Here is a 15,820-nt window from a genome sequence, read left to right as displayed (position 1 = left end):
CCCCAGATATATAGAACTCGTGTCACCCTTTTTGGAATGCCCGATGATGAGGTTTTAAGACGATACCGTCTTCCTCCAAAAATCATCATAGACACTCTCTCATTAATGGAGAGTGATTTTGAGCGGCAAATTGACAGTCCTACAGCAATACCACCACTTACGCAATTAATGGCGGTGTTACATTTCTGTGCCTCAGGATCCTTTCAAATGACGGTGGGAATAGTGGCCGGAATCTCCCAATCCTCCTTTTCAAGGATCCTGAGGGCAGTGATGGAGGCCCTTTTCAAGCACCTCCATCATTTTATTAAAATGCCATTGGATATGGTTTCCCTTAGTGTGGCGAAGGCCAATTTTTACCAAATAGCTGGCTTCCCACACATCATAGGGGTTGTGGATGGTACTCACATACCACTTCAGCCTCCAGCACGGCTGGAGGCAATTTTTAGGAACCGCAAGCACTATCACTCACTGAATGTAATGGTGGTATGTGATGCCTCTCTCCAGATCCTGTCCCTGAATGCCAAATTACCTGGGAGTGCACATGATTCATTCGTCATCTGGCAATCAGGGATTTGGCATAAATTAGACAACCTACAAGCTGGTGATGCATGGCTTCTGGGTAAGTGGAGACCTTTAGTTGAAACCAATGCAAAGCTTGATACACAGTGATCCTGATTGTTGTATTTGTTTTTTCACAGGAGACAGTGGCTATCCTTGCACGCCCTGGCTGCTCACTCCTTATTTGGCTCCCACACCAGGGCCACAAAGTGAGTGTAATTCCGCACTTACAGCCACCAGGCAGGTGGTGGAGTGCTGTATCAGCCTTTTAAAAGGCCGATTCAGATGCCTCCACCGCTCTTGTGGCAAACTCATGTATTTGCCGGCTATGGTTTCGAAAATTGTGGTCCTGTGTGGGATATTTCACAACATCGCCATAAGGAGTGGTGTCCCAATGCAGCCAGAGGATGCCTTACCTGAGGATGGCCCCCCCGAGGTTGGTCGGAGGTCAGTATGTGGGGGGGCCATACGCAATGATGTGGTGGCCCGATTTTTCAGGTAATTATTGACAAACATTTACTTAATTGTCCCAATGTCTACATGTATGATTGTAATGTGCCTTTTTAATCTTTGTTTTCTTTTTTTTTTCTTGTCTTCCTTTAAAAACCATGTAAAAACGATGCCTACTACCTGATCCACTAAATTGTCTACATGTGGCCACATTGCAACTAACTTTGGGAACAAATATTTCCTCGCCTCATTTGTGGATTCATGTTGGTCTGCTACTTATTTCAACAGTTCTTGAGTGTTGATTTTGTTTTTTGATTTTGGTGTAGGTTGTTTTTTGTAGTGTGTTTTCACTGTGTGAATTGCTTGTCACAATTCACTTTCTGTTTGTGTTTGGCGTGTATTAAAGTTTTGTTTTCCGTTAAAAAGACTGTTTATTTACACATTACAAGCACGTGTAACCTGGCTCAAAAAATGCCACCTTTCAGAATGCCTAATCCTGTAACGTGTGAAATGGTTAAGTCTTTGAACATGCTTTGTGGCTTAGAAAAAACAACAAAGGTATTAGGGGGATTCAGTAGTTTGTAAAAAATAGGCCTAAGCAGGTTTCAGTTTCTATTTACATTACCTACCACAAGAAAAACAACAAACGGTTGGATTTTCCACAAACCTATTGGTATGGTGAGGTGTTTAATGTGTCAGCTTACATACTTACTAGCGCTTTGTACAATCTAATTTACCTTACTTTAAAGAACATGACCAAATAGTCGACTTATGGAAGTTTAAACAATGTAAGATTTTCAGTCAAGAAATGAGACTCGTTAACATACAACGCAATTTTAATTTTTTGCAAAAAAAACCCAGAATAACACAAAAATAAAAAATCAGCTCTGAAGGAGCGCCGCCATGTGGTCCAGGACCACTAGCATGCCAATGACGTGGCCACGCAAGGCGGCCAAGCCCTCCTGCATACCATGCATCCGCCTCTGGTCCTCTGTTGGTATAAAAAAATAAGGGACCCTTAATGAAATGACACTTTACATTAGAAGTTTACTAAACAAACTAAACAAATAAATCTAGTTTCAAACAAGATCCAGTTTGTAGGTAAAAAAACAAGTACTGGCAAATGCTAAGATGGTATCAATACTATATTATAAATGAACACACAAAAAGGCGACCCAAAAAGGATGAAGTACCCTTGTTAGGGTAAACAAAAAATACACAAGAATGAGTGTTTTGACATGTGTGATATGTATCAGTGGAAAATGTCCCAGACATTGTATATCCAATTAAAAATTTATTTTTAACAAAAAAGAAAGGGAAACATACCGGTCATTGGTCTTGATGGTCTTGGAGGCCCTCCATCCTCCTCCTCCTCGGAGGTGGGCCAGTGCTGGTGGGTTGAGGGAGGGGAGATTGCGGAAACAGTTGACGGGGAGGAAAATCGATGGGGTGGTGGAGGGGAGGGTGAAGAAAAGAGAGGGGGGGGTGGAGGGGAGGTGGAATTTTGGGGGTGGGGCAAATTGGTAGAGGGAGGCAGGGGCAAACGCAGGAATTTTAAAGGGGGGTTTCCAAACGGTTGATTTAAAAAAAAAAAAAAAAAGCAACTACATATATATTTTTCCACTGTTGCCACTTCTTACAGTGGAGACTCCAGGCTGCATGCTGGTACCCAGGTCATATTGTAACCCCAGCAGCACAAACAGAGATGGTGGCTATCTGTGACTCCAACCAGGAGGGTTTTACAGCACATAAATAAACAACAACGCAATTATATTCCCCAATCATTCCTTTCCCTGTCACACATAGCAGCAGCACACACACTGTGTCACACACTGGAAGCACACACACCATGTCACACACTGGAAGCACACACACCGTGTCACACATAGCGGCAGCACACACACTGGAAGCACACACACCGTGTCACACATAGCAGCAGCACACACACACCGTGTCACACACTGGAAGCACACACACCGTGTCACACATAGCAGCAGCACACACACTGGAAGCACACACACCGTGTCACACACTGGAAGCACACACACTGTGTCACACACTGGAAGCACACACACCGTGTCACACATAGCAGCAGCACATACCCTGTCACACACATCCTGCCAATCACACCACCCTGTCAGTCACACACAGCAGCAGCACACACCTCTCTATACTGTGAAGTACAAATGCCTACTTCCTGCATCCAATGGGTTAATCATCACGAGTCAGTTTGCCGGCAGAACGGGACTCTGGAGGAGTGTTAGGGTGAGGAATGCAGGCTGCCGCTGCCAGGAACACACACTATTGCACTTTTGAATTTGCCGCGTTTAGCTGCCCGGGCTGTAAATTCTCTGACATCCGCCTCTGGCACTGCACGTATGGACCCAATTACACTGTTTATAAAGAGCGGTGCCAGGGCTTTTAATCTGCCAGAATGCCACCTCAAGCCCTAGAACACCCTGTACCTTTCTGATGGTGTCATCCTTTCTTTTACTCTTTCAGGCTATATGAGCTGCCTGTCACTCCGATGGGGTGCCATTTTAGACCACCCCCTCTGTATGATGATGCCCTGGTGCACTACACAGTGCCTATGCCATCCAAGGTGAAGTGCACCTTCCTCGGGGCTACTCCACTGCAGCATCCCCATAGGGAGGTTTCACCGTTCTCAGTCAAGGTGTCCTCCTCTGCTCTGCTGCTAGCTGCGGAGTTCCTTCGAGGTGCCGGGCTGCTTGGTGATCCTCTAACTCCCACGCTACCTCTGGGAGGACTGCAGTCAGTGCCTGGGCAGCTCTAATCGTTGTGGGTGGCCTGTGACTGCTGCAGAGACAGAGACAAGGCTGTCTCTGTCACTGGAAAAAAAAAATTTGGTCCATCAGGGGGGGTTTCTGGGTACTCAGAAACCCCCCCTGCGTGCGCTACTGGGAGGGGACTCAGCTATTGGCCGGTCAGGGGTGGAGGGGGAATTGGGGGAAGTTTGTGGAGATGGGCTGGGACTTGACGTCGGCATCAGGGGCCGAGCCCGGCGACGAACTCTGAGGCGAGGCCGGCTTCTGCGTTCAGCCCCTAAATGATTATTGAAAAATGTAAATATTTTTTTTGGGAGGGGGGGTACACAAATTTACAACTTCAAAAATGTACAAACATTAAAAAAAAGGAAAACATGCACACGCAGGCATGTCAAAAACAAACAAACAGGGCTATACTGAAAACATGCACACACAGGCATGTCAAAAAAAACAAACAGGGCTATATTGAAAACATGCACACACAGGCATGTCCAAAAAAAACAAACAGGGCAATACTGAAAACATTCACACACAGGCATGTCCAAAAAAAACAAACAGGGCTATACTGAAAACAAGCACACACAGGCATATCCTAAAAAAACCAACAGGGCTATACTGAAAACATGCACACACAGGCATGTCCAAAAAAAACAAACAGGGCTATACTAAAAACAAACATGCACACGCAGATAGGGTCGCAAAAAACAAACAAGGCTATACTGGAAACAAGCACACGCAGATAGGGCGGAAAACAAAACCCAAGAAAAAATAAAAAGAAACACTTACTTGCAGCGATCCGCAGACGAAAACATGCCAGCAAGCGGGGGGTGCGGCACCGCAGATCCGACCACCTGCGTTCTAATTGCCCGATATTCCGGCGTGAGCCGAAGGAGCGCAGGTGGTGGCGAACCTCCGCATAGGCCGATCGCTTTGCCCAGTTGGTGATGGGGGGCGGCTGGCTGGTGATCCTCTGGTCCATGACTTCGGTGAGGACCAACAGCTCCCGTGTGGTAAATGCGGAGGCTCTCATGATGGCAATGATTTTTTTAACAAAAAACAGTTTTACTAAAGGCCATAGAAAAAATTTGATTGGCTAATGTACTTTGGAAATTAATAGGAACCATTCTATTGGTTATTGTATGAGTCATGTGTCCTACAGGCTCCAAAATATAATGTGAGTTATGATAGGCTTCATGCAGTGACATGCGTAAGCTAATTTAAATAAAGAAATTAAAAAAGTAAAATAGGCCCATCATAAACACAGGAAAAAAATAGGATAATTGGTTACAACATGTATTTTTGATAAAGTAAACCATTGGTGAAACCGTACGTATTCTGCGGTAAAAATGACATACACGGACAAGAATAAAGTTTATTGAAAATGGAAAAAAAAACGGATTGCAAACATGGGAAGAGCAATTAAGCTAATTAATATATTGATTGGCATGATACGATTAAAGTATGTATGCAGAATGAACGAGCAGGTAATCGAAATCTGACAGGCCCACTTCCGGTTTGGACTTGTGCGAGCGTTCCCTGCAACCAAATTTGGAGATGGACAGTCGCAATTTTGCTCGCTCGTTAGCTAGAGGAGGGGTTGGGAGACTTTGGGGCGGAAGATTAGCTACGAGCGAACTTACGAGCGAGCTCTTTAATTTACATTTTCTCGCTCGTTCGTCGAACGAGCGATCATCCACTTGCGTCCGCCTCTGAATCAGGCCCTTAGTCTTGAATCCTGAGACCTGTAATTTGGAGTTTTTTCTTTTAGTTTCCATTTTAAAAATTCCTTTGGGATTTAGGATACTTGTTTGTTAATAGTGTTTTCCATGTATCAAATTTGATTTTCTTTATAGTTATATATACAGTATATATATATATATATATATACACACATATATATATATATATATATATATATATATATATATGTATATACAGTCAGGTGCATAAATATTGGGACATTGATAGAATTTTCATATTTTGGCCTCTATTCACCACCACAATGGCTTTGAAATGGAACAAACAAGATGTGCTTTAATTGCAGACTTTCAAATTTAATTTGAGGGTAATGACATCCAAATCAGGTGAACGGTGTAGGATTTACAACGGTTTTCTGTATGTGCCTCCCACTTTTTAAGGGGCCAAAAGTAATGGGACAAACTAAACAATCCTAAATCTAACTTTCACTTTTTAATACTTTGTTGCAAATCCTTTGCAGGCAATTACAGCCTGAAGTCTGGAATGCATAGACATCACCAGATGCTGGGTTTCAGCCCTGGTGATGCTCTGCCAGGCCTCTACTGCAAATGTCTTCAGTTCCTGCTTGTTCTTGGGGCATTTTGCCTTCAGTTTTGTCTTGATCAAGTGAAATGCATGCTCAATCGGTTTCAGGTCAGGGGATTGACTTGGCCATTGCATAACATTCCACTTCTTAGCCTTAAAAAACTCTTTGGTTGCTTTTGCAGTATGCTTCGGGTCATTGTCCATCTGCACTGTGAAGCGCCGTCCAATGAGTTCTGAAGCATTTGACTGAATATGAGCATATAATATTGCCCAAAACACTTCAGAATTCATTCTGCTGCTTTTGTCAGCAATCACATAAGCAATAAATACAAAGGAACCAGTTCCATTGGCAGCCATACATGCCCACGTCATGACACTACCATCACCCTGCTTCGCTGATGAGGTGGTATGTTTTGGATCATGAGCAGTTCCTTTCCTTCTCCATACTTTTCTCTTCCCATCACTCTGGTACAAGTTGATCTTTGTCTCATCTGTCCATAGGATGTTGTTCCAGAACTGTAATGGCTTTTTTAGATGTTGTTTGGCAAACTCTAATCTGGTCTTCCTGTTTTTGTGGCTCACCAATGGTTTACATCTTGTGGTGAACCCTCTATATTCACTCTTGTGAAGTCTTCTCTTGATTGATGACTTTGACACATATACACCTACCTCCTGGAGAGTGTTCTTGATTTGGCCAACTGTTGTGAAGGGGTTTTTCTTCACCAGGGTAATAATTCTTCTGTCATCCACCACAGTTGTTTTCCGTGGTCTTCCGGGTCTTTTGGTGTTGCTGAGCTCTCCGGTACGTTCTTTTTTTTTAAGAATGTTCCAAACAGTTGATTTGGCCACGCCTAATGTTTTTGCTATCTCTTTGATGGGTTTGTTTTGATTTTTCAGCCTAATGATGGCTTGCTTCACTGATAGTGACAGCTCTTTGGATCTCATATTGAGATTCGACAGCAACTGATTCCAAATGCAAATGTCACACCTAGAATCAACTCCAGACCTTTTACCTGCTTAATTGATAATGAAATAACGAGGGAATAGCCCACACCTGTCCATGAAATAGCTTTTGAGTTGATAGTCCCATTACTTTTGGCCCCTTAAAAAGTGGTAGGCACATATAGAAACCGTTGTAATTCCTACACCATTCACCTGATTTGGATGTAATTATCCTCAAATTAAATCTGAAAGTCTGCAGTTAAAGCACATCTTGTTTGTTTCAGTTCAAAGCCATTGTGGTGGTGAATAGAGGCCAAAATATGAAAATTCTATCAATGTCCCAATATGTATGCACCTGACTGTATATATATATATATATATATATATATATATATGTATCAATCAATCAACCTAAATGGGATTTTGGATGCTTCATTTGTAATAGTGTTTTCCAATTATCCAATTGGTGTTCTTTATAGTTAAATTATTAACACTAATCAGTTACTCAATCAATCTTATTGGCATTTTGGATTCTTGTTTTTTAATAGTTTGTTCCATTCATCAAATTTATTTTTCTTTATAGTTATATCCTGTAATCAATCAATTATTCAATAAATCAATCCTGACTTCCACTAATACTACAACCTCCATTTACCTGTGCTAGCCTCAGGCCTCTGATCTACTATAGTTTTTGGTTAATGAAAACATTCTATACCACTGCATAGTTTATATTAAACTGCCATCCATTTTGCCACTGCAGTGCCACTATGTTTCCTCGATAAGCTATATTCTGTTTTAAACTGCCATGATGTTTTTGTGCCACTCCTCTGTCGCTTAGTTTAGCCAGTCAGCTCACTGCAGCCTTTTGGCCAATATGGATGAAAATAATATACTGAGCTGTGAAATTACTGGAAATGCCTGAAAATTAAGGTTATTGAGGTTAATAATACCTTAGAAATATAAACAGCCACATTACGTGATTTTAGCTGTTTTTATAAGTTTTTAAAGAAATAAAGATCCATGTTGCATGTCACAGAAAAAAGTGTATATGTGGTGTTATCTTTTTTTAATTACCTTTTAAAAAAGTATGTGTTATACATGAATAAATTAAATAAATCTGTATACTCTTTTACATATTTTATTTTGGCTTTAAAACTTTCAGTGTAGTGTCCCATATTACACCTCTGCTGGTACGTAGCAAGCTAGCATAAAGAATATTTGTTTCTCCTGCTGGGTCACAGCAAGTTGTGGATTATACTAGATTACAGCCCAGTAGGTGTCTAGTAAATGCTGAAGGAATGTTCCCTTTGGGTTGTTAACAGCAACAAAACAGAGGGACTCAGATTCTGGAAATCTACTGAATGATAATTGGCCATTTCTAAATGGCCATCTATAGCTGTTTGCATTATATTAGTATATGCCAAAATGACAGTTATAGTAACAGTTATTCCTGCAGGATGCAGACAATATCCCGGAGTGTGGGATGCTGGCGCTTAGAATACCAGCGCCCGAATCCCAACACCTGTCGGATACCCGCACCGGCATCCTGACCACTGGCATCTTATGTAAGTAACGGGGATAGGGGGAGGGTTAAGGCAAGGTATTAGGTACTAGGGGGAGGGTTAGGCACTAATGGGGTAGAATTAGGTTTAGGGTGCAGGGAAGGGGAGGTTAGGTTTAGGCACTAGCTGGTGGTTAGGTCTAGGCAACGGGAAGGGAGGGGTAGGGTTATGGGTAGTGAGAGGGGGAGGGTTAGGATACCGACTGAAAGGGACGAGACACCTGTTAAACCATAATGCAGGTGTCCTAAGGTGAGCTCAGGGATACCGGCATCAGTATTTTGACCTCAGGGATCCTGAGTGCCGGCATCCCGTACCCAAAACAATCCTTCTACCAAAGTAGCTATCTCTTGAGCCATTTTTTAATCTGTACTTCTTAAATGTAAATTAAGAAATAGAAAAATAACATAATTTAATTTACAAGTTTGTAACATGAATTCAACAGTTGAAATTGTCATGGTTATTAGAGTGAATATTGATACTTTATTCAAACTGTATCCAGCAAAGTTCTTTAACTGTAACTTTATCTGTTAAACAAAAACTGGTTTCACATTTTTATAAATTGCTGCTTTAAATCAAGTGGCTAAATCACCAAAAGGTCATAACTGTCACATACGTCAATGGATTGCTAAAGCGTCCTCAGTGTCAACATCAGGGAAACACCTTACAAAGTATATACTCAATGCTACATAACCCCTGATAAGATACAAGGAGAAAAGAGAAAAAATACAAGTGCACACTCTTAGCATGCTAAACCTAATAATAATATTGCTATATTGCATCAAAGAGGTTCTTAGCATAACAATGGCCATAATTATGGGCCTGCCCACCATATCCAGGTGACATATATTTATATATATATATATATATATATATATACATATATATATATATATATATATATTGTGATAGAAGCACTGGAGAAGTGTGGAATGGCTTATATGTATGTCCTAGGTTCCTGTCATATGTGTTCTGAAACCCCCAGGAGAAGTCTGTTTGGAAAAACAGACTAGAATTGTCGGCTTTAGAGAAAAGCCGATTTGTGTCCTGGGGGTGTGGATGTGAGGAGAGGGAGGGCTCCATCCACAGGCCACTACAGGTTTTGGGCCTTTCAGCCTGGTAACAGGCTCATTAGGGCTTGCAGCTGGTAATGGCTAATAAAAGCTGGGTTTGTTTGTGGCTGAGTGTCTCACACCTGGGAGAGCAGGCAGACTAGCCTGTTCAGAGACACTTGGTGATAATCCTTGTAAGTATTGTGCACGTGTTTTGTTGATGGTGAGGGTAATAGGCCCTACCATTATTATAGAGAGGGAATCTGCTGTGTAACTAGTGCCCAGCCGGGCTAGGACTTATGGTTATGTTTTCTTTATGTTTATATTCATTTGGCACAATAAAGACTGGCGCCGACCAGTTTGTACGAGAATATCTGACTTGTATCCTGTTTCTACAGCTGCTGTGTGTGTAAAGAGGGAGTCCATCTACCCCAGGAGAGGGACCCCTATCGTGACTGTGTCACAATATATATATATATATGTATATATATATATATATATTGTGATAGGATCACTGGTAAAGTGGTCTGTGGCAGGTACATTTGTCCCAGATTCCTGTCTTTTGTGTTTTAAACCCCCAGGAGAAAGTCTGCAGTGTAGCAGGCTTGAGTTTCGGCTTTTTGAAAAGCCAGTTTGGGACCTGGGGGTTGTGGGTGAGAGGAGAGGGAGGGCTCCACCCATGGCCACTCCAGGTTTTGGTTCTCGCAGCCTGGTAACAGGCTTGTTAGTTTTCCACCTGAGAGTGGCCAATATAAGCCTAGTGTGTTTAGGGCTGATTGTCTCACCTGGGAGAGCAGGCAGGGAGTTTGCTCAGAGACACTTGGATACCTAACTGTGAGTGTTGTGCTGTGCTTTTGTTGCTGGCGAGGGCATTAGGCCCTGCCAGGTTCTGGTAGTGAGGGAACTACCTGTGAAGTTAGTGCCCCGACAGGGCTAGGATTTATATTTATGTTTTCTTTATGTTTCTGACATTGTACAATAAAGACTGGCGCCGACCAGCTTGTACTTGCATCCAGACTGGTGTGCTGCTTCCCTGCTGCTGTGTGTGTGTGTAAGGAAGGAGTCCTCTACCCAGGAGAGGGACCCCCTAAACCTAACTGTGTCACAATATGGTGGAGAATGCGGGCACCCACACACACTGAAGTTGCAGCAAGAGGAAAACTTTCTGTTTAAAAATTAAAGGGACAGACACCCAATTTGTGAGTGTGGAAATAACACTGTGTCCTTGGAGTTCCATAGAGGAGGCGTCAGCCAAAGCTCAGAGAGGCAAGGTTCAGCTTCCAACCTACACCCTAGGACAAAATGGAGGACATTATTAAGGCCTTGCTCCAAGCTACAGCAGCTCAGCAGGAGACAAACAAGCTTCAGCAGGAATCTACCAGAGCTCAGCAGGAATCCACCAGGGTGCAACTGTTGGCCTTGGAGACAGCCCAGAGGCAACAACAGGTCGCCGTCGAGGAAACCCGCCAGGCCTTAGCGGAAACCCTCCAGGCCTTAGCGGAAAACAGCCAGGCCATAAAAGAGGTGGTACAGCACCTGGTCGCCCGGCCCAGAGTTGCTAATACTGGTCCTCCCACCACCACTCACTCCGTACGAGCCAGTCACTTCCTCCAAAAGATGACTTCGGGTGATGATGTGGAGGCCTATCTCGCCGCATTTGAAAGAACGGCCGAAAGGGAGAGTTGGCCCCAGGAGCAGTGGGCAAGTCTGGTGGCACCTTTTTTGTCTGGGGAGCCACAAAAAGCATATTTTGACTTAAGCCTGGCTGATGCCAAGGACTATAAAAAACTAAAACAGGAGATCCTAACTCGCTTGGGAGTCACCACCTTTGTTCGTGCCCAACGGGTCCACCGCTGGGAGTTCCATAAGGACAAGCCTCCACGTTCACAGATGCATGACCTCGTCCATCTGTCCTCAAAATGGCTACAGCCCGAGACGCTGACGGGACCACAGATCGTGGAAAGGGTCGTGATGGACCGGTACCTGCGATCATTACCTGTGACTCTGCGCAAGTGGTTGAGCCATGCAGACCCTAAGTCCGCGGACCAGTTGGTCGAGCTGGTGGAGAGGTACGTGGAGGCTGAGGAGCTGATGAGTATGCCCCACCGAGCCCCGATGGCGCACCGGCGAACTCCCAGAGACACTGGTAAGACTGTTCCAGGGGAGAAGGGTGCTGGGCGGTGGAATGTACCTAAGACTGAGGGTGTAGAACCTGGAGACAGGCCTGCCAGGCCGGGAAGGTTTTTGGCCCGTAAACGACTAGACATTAATATGACTCAGTGTTTCCGATGTGGTGGCTTCGGCCATATTGACGCTAATTGTGCACTTACAACTGAACCTATGCAATGTGATACTGCTCATGTCTACCGCAGGGGGTCTTTCTTTGCACAGATAGCCTGTACGGCTGACCGGCAGGCTGAGACTGATAAGCACATGTGTGTACTCACTGTAGATGGCAACCGAGTAGAGGCACTGTTAGACTCTGGTAGCTTGGTGACACTTATAAAAGCTGAACTGGTGAACCCCTTGAGGCATACTGGGAAAACTGTTCGTGTGACCTGCATACATGGGGATACTCGATATTATGTTACGGCCGAGGTGAACATCGAGACACCATGTGGCTCTGCTATAGTTTCTGTGGGTTTGGTGCATGGTCTGGTGTATGATGCAATATTGGGGAGAGACTTTGCTCACTTCTGGAAGTTGTGGGAAAGCCGTTTTGTTCCAGAGGTGAACAACCCCGATCCATTTGAGAAGGTTGTCGATGTAGTGGAGGAGGGAGTTTCTTCTGAGTCAGAGTTATTCCCTTTTTCTACTATGGTTGGCAAACTAGAGAATGCGGAACGTGACGGTGGCCCGCCAACTGATGTGCCTCCCATTGAGGTGGGAAGTGTTGTTGGGCCAGGTGATCGTCTGCCTGATTTAGAGGTCAGAAGAGAGGTCTTTGCCGTGGAGCAGTTGAATGACCCTACTTTGGTAAAAGCCAGGGAGAATGTAAAAGTAGTTGATGGTAAACCCGTAGACCCTGATAGTCCTTTGTCCTATCCCCACATGGCAATGTGTCAGGATTTGTTATATCAGGTGACTAAGAAGGGGGAAGATGTTGTGGAACAACTAATAGTTCCCAAAGCCTACAGAAGAACAGTGTTGGATCTGGCCCATGGTCATATAACGGCAGGCCATCTAGGGGTAGAGAAAACCACTGAGCGAATAATGCAGAGGTTTTTCTGGCCCGGGCTTCATAAAGAGGTATCTGACTTTTGCGCATCCTGCCCTGAGTGTCAGTATCATGCTCCCAGGCCACATTTTAAGGGTCCACTAGTTCCATTGCCTATCATAGAGGTGCCATTTGAAAGAATAGCGATGGATTTGGTTGGACCCTTAATGAAGTCTGCCAGGGGACACCAGTATATTCTGGTCATAATGGATTACGCTACCAGGTACCCAGAAGCGATCCCGTTGCGCAATACGTCAACCAAGACCATTGCCAGAGAGCTAGTTCATGTCTTTAGCAGGCTGGGTATACCTAAGGAGATACTAACTGACCAGGGTACACCGTTTATGTCCAAAGTCATGAAAGAGTTATGCCGCCTGTTCAAAATCGAACAGTTAAGAACTTCGGTTTATCACCCCCAAACCGATGGGCTGGTCGAGAGGTTTAACAAGACGTTAAAACACATGCTTAGGAAAGTGGTTGACAAGGATGGTAGGGATTGGGACTACTTATTGCCGAATTTATTGTTGGCCATAAGAGAAGTTCCCCAGTCCTCCACCGGGTTTTCACCCTTCGACTTGTTGTATGGGAGACACCCAAGGGGGTTACTAGACATTGCCAAAGAGACATGGGAGGGGCAGTCTAGTCCTTACAAAATGGTGATTGAGTATGTTTCTCAAATGCAGGAGAGAATTGCTGCGGTAGTGCCAATAGTGAGAGAGCACCTGGAACAGGCTCAACAGGCACAGCAGAGGGTATACAACCGCAATGCTCGGTTACGCAGCTTTGCTCCTGGGGACAGAGTGTTAGTATTGGTTCCCACTGTGGAAAATAAACTTTTGGCTAAATGGCAAGGGCCCTTTGAAATCTTAGAAAGAGTGGGGCAGGTCAATTACAAAGTTTACCAGCCGGGGAAAAGAAAGCCGGAACAGATATACCATATAAATCTGTTAAAGCCCTGGAAAGATAGAACGGTACTGTCGGCCGTCCGAGACCCTCCAGTAAGTCCAGGGCCCTTAGTTCCCAAAGTGACAGTGGCAAAAACCCTGTCGGCAATTCAACAACAAGAGGTCAAGGAGTTTCTGATTAGAAATAGGGTGCTGTTCTCTGACGTACCTGGGAAAACCTCGGTCATTAAACATGACATCATCACTGACCCAGGGGTTGAAGTTAATCTAAAGCCCTATAGGTTACCAGAAGCACAAAGAGAATCGGTGTCGAAAGAAATTAAAAATATGCTAGAGTTAGGGGTTATTGAAGAATCACATAGTGAATGGTCAAGTCCCATTGTGTTGATTCCAAAGCCCGACGGGAGTGTGCATTTCTGCAATGACTTCCGAAAGTTGAACAGTGTTTCAAAATTCGATGCCTACCCGATGCCAAGAGTGGATGAACTGATTGAGAGACTAGGGACGGCAAGGTATTTAACCACTCTTGACCTAACCAAAGGGTATTGGCAAGTACCGTTAACCGAGAGCGCCAAACAAAAGACAGCTTTTTCAGCGCTAGAGGGCTTGTTTCAGTACAAGATGTTGCCCTTCGGGTTACATGGGGCACCTGCTACCTTCCAAAGAATGATGGACAGGATTCTAAGGCCCCATAGATGGTATGCGGCTGCTTATCTGGATGACGTGGTCGTTCATAGTCCTGATTGGCAGTCTCACTTACCCAGGGTACAAGCAGTGTTGGACTCCATCTATAAGGCAGGTTTGACAGCCAACCCAAAAAAGTGTTGTCTAGGCATGGAGGAAGTAAAATATCTGGGATACACCATTGGCAGAGGCCTGATAAAGCCTCAGCTCAATAAAGTTGATGCCATACAAAACTGGCCACGGCCTCTGAATAAGAAGCAGGTGAGAGCCTTCTTGGGAATTACGGGGTACTACAGGAGGTTTATACCCAACTTTGCCACCATGGCAGTCCCACTGACTGACCTGACCAAAGGCAAACAAAAAGTCATGGTAGAATGGAGTCCTGAGGCAGAGAAAGCTTTTCAGGAGTTGAAAGTAGCGTTGTGTTCCCAACCAGTCCTGATGACTCCTAATTTTGAAAGGGAATTCATAGTACAAACCGATGCATCAGAAGTAGGTATAGGAGCGGTCCTGTCCCAGAACAAGGAGGGTGAGGAACACCCTATTTTCTATCTTAGCAGAAAGTTGAATGTTCATGAGAGAAACTATGCCACAGTGGAGAAGGAGGCGTTGGCCATAAAGTGGGCGTTAGAGGCTCTCAGGTACTACTTGGTCGGAAGAAAGTTCAAATTGATCACTGACCATGCCCCTCTGAAGTGGATGTCTGAAAATAAGGACAGTAATGCGAGAATTACAAGATGGTTCTTGGCGTTACAAACTTTTAAATTTTCAGTGGAACACAGGCCAGGATGCCAGCTGGCCAATGCTGACGCGTTGTCACGCGTTCATTGTTTGGGGGCTTCAGTTGTTCTGCCCCACAGGTCGAAACAAAGGGGGGGATATGTGATAGGATCACTGGTAAAGTGGTCTGTGGCAGGTACATTTGTCCCAGATTCCTGTCTTTTGTGTTTTAAACCCCCAGGAGAAAGTCTGCAGTGTAGCAGGCTTGAGTTTCGGCTTTTTGAAAAGCCGGTTCGGGACCTGGTGGTTGTGGGTGAGAGGAGAGGGAGGGCTCCACCCATGGCCACTCCAGGTTTTGGTTCTCGCAGCCTGGTAACAGGCTTGTTAGTTTTCCACCTGAGAGTGGCCAATATAAGCCTAGTGTGTTTAGGGCTGATTGTCTCACCTGGGAGAGCAGGCAGGGAGTTTGCTCAGAGACACTTGGATACCTAACTGTGAGTGTTGTGCTGTGCTTTTGTTGCTGGCGAGGGCATTAGGCCCTGCCAGGTTCTGGTAGTGAGGGAACTACCTGTGAAGTTAGTGCCCCGACAGGGCTAGGATTTATATTTATGTTTTCTTTATGTTTCTGACATTGTACAATAAAGACTGGCTTCGACCAGCTTGT

This window comes from Taudactylus pleione, unplaced genomic scaffold (genome assembly GCF_031769625.1).
Source record: "Taudactylus pleione unplaced genomic scaffold, aTauple2 ptg000352l, whole genome shotgun sequence".
Lineage (NCBI taxonomy): Eukaryota > Metazoa > Chordata > Amphibia > Anura > Myobatrachidae > Taudactylus > Taudactylus pleione.
This window is presented reverse-complemented; position numbering follows the sequence as displayed.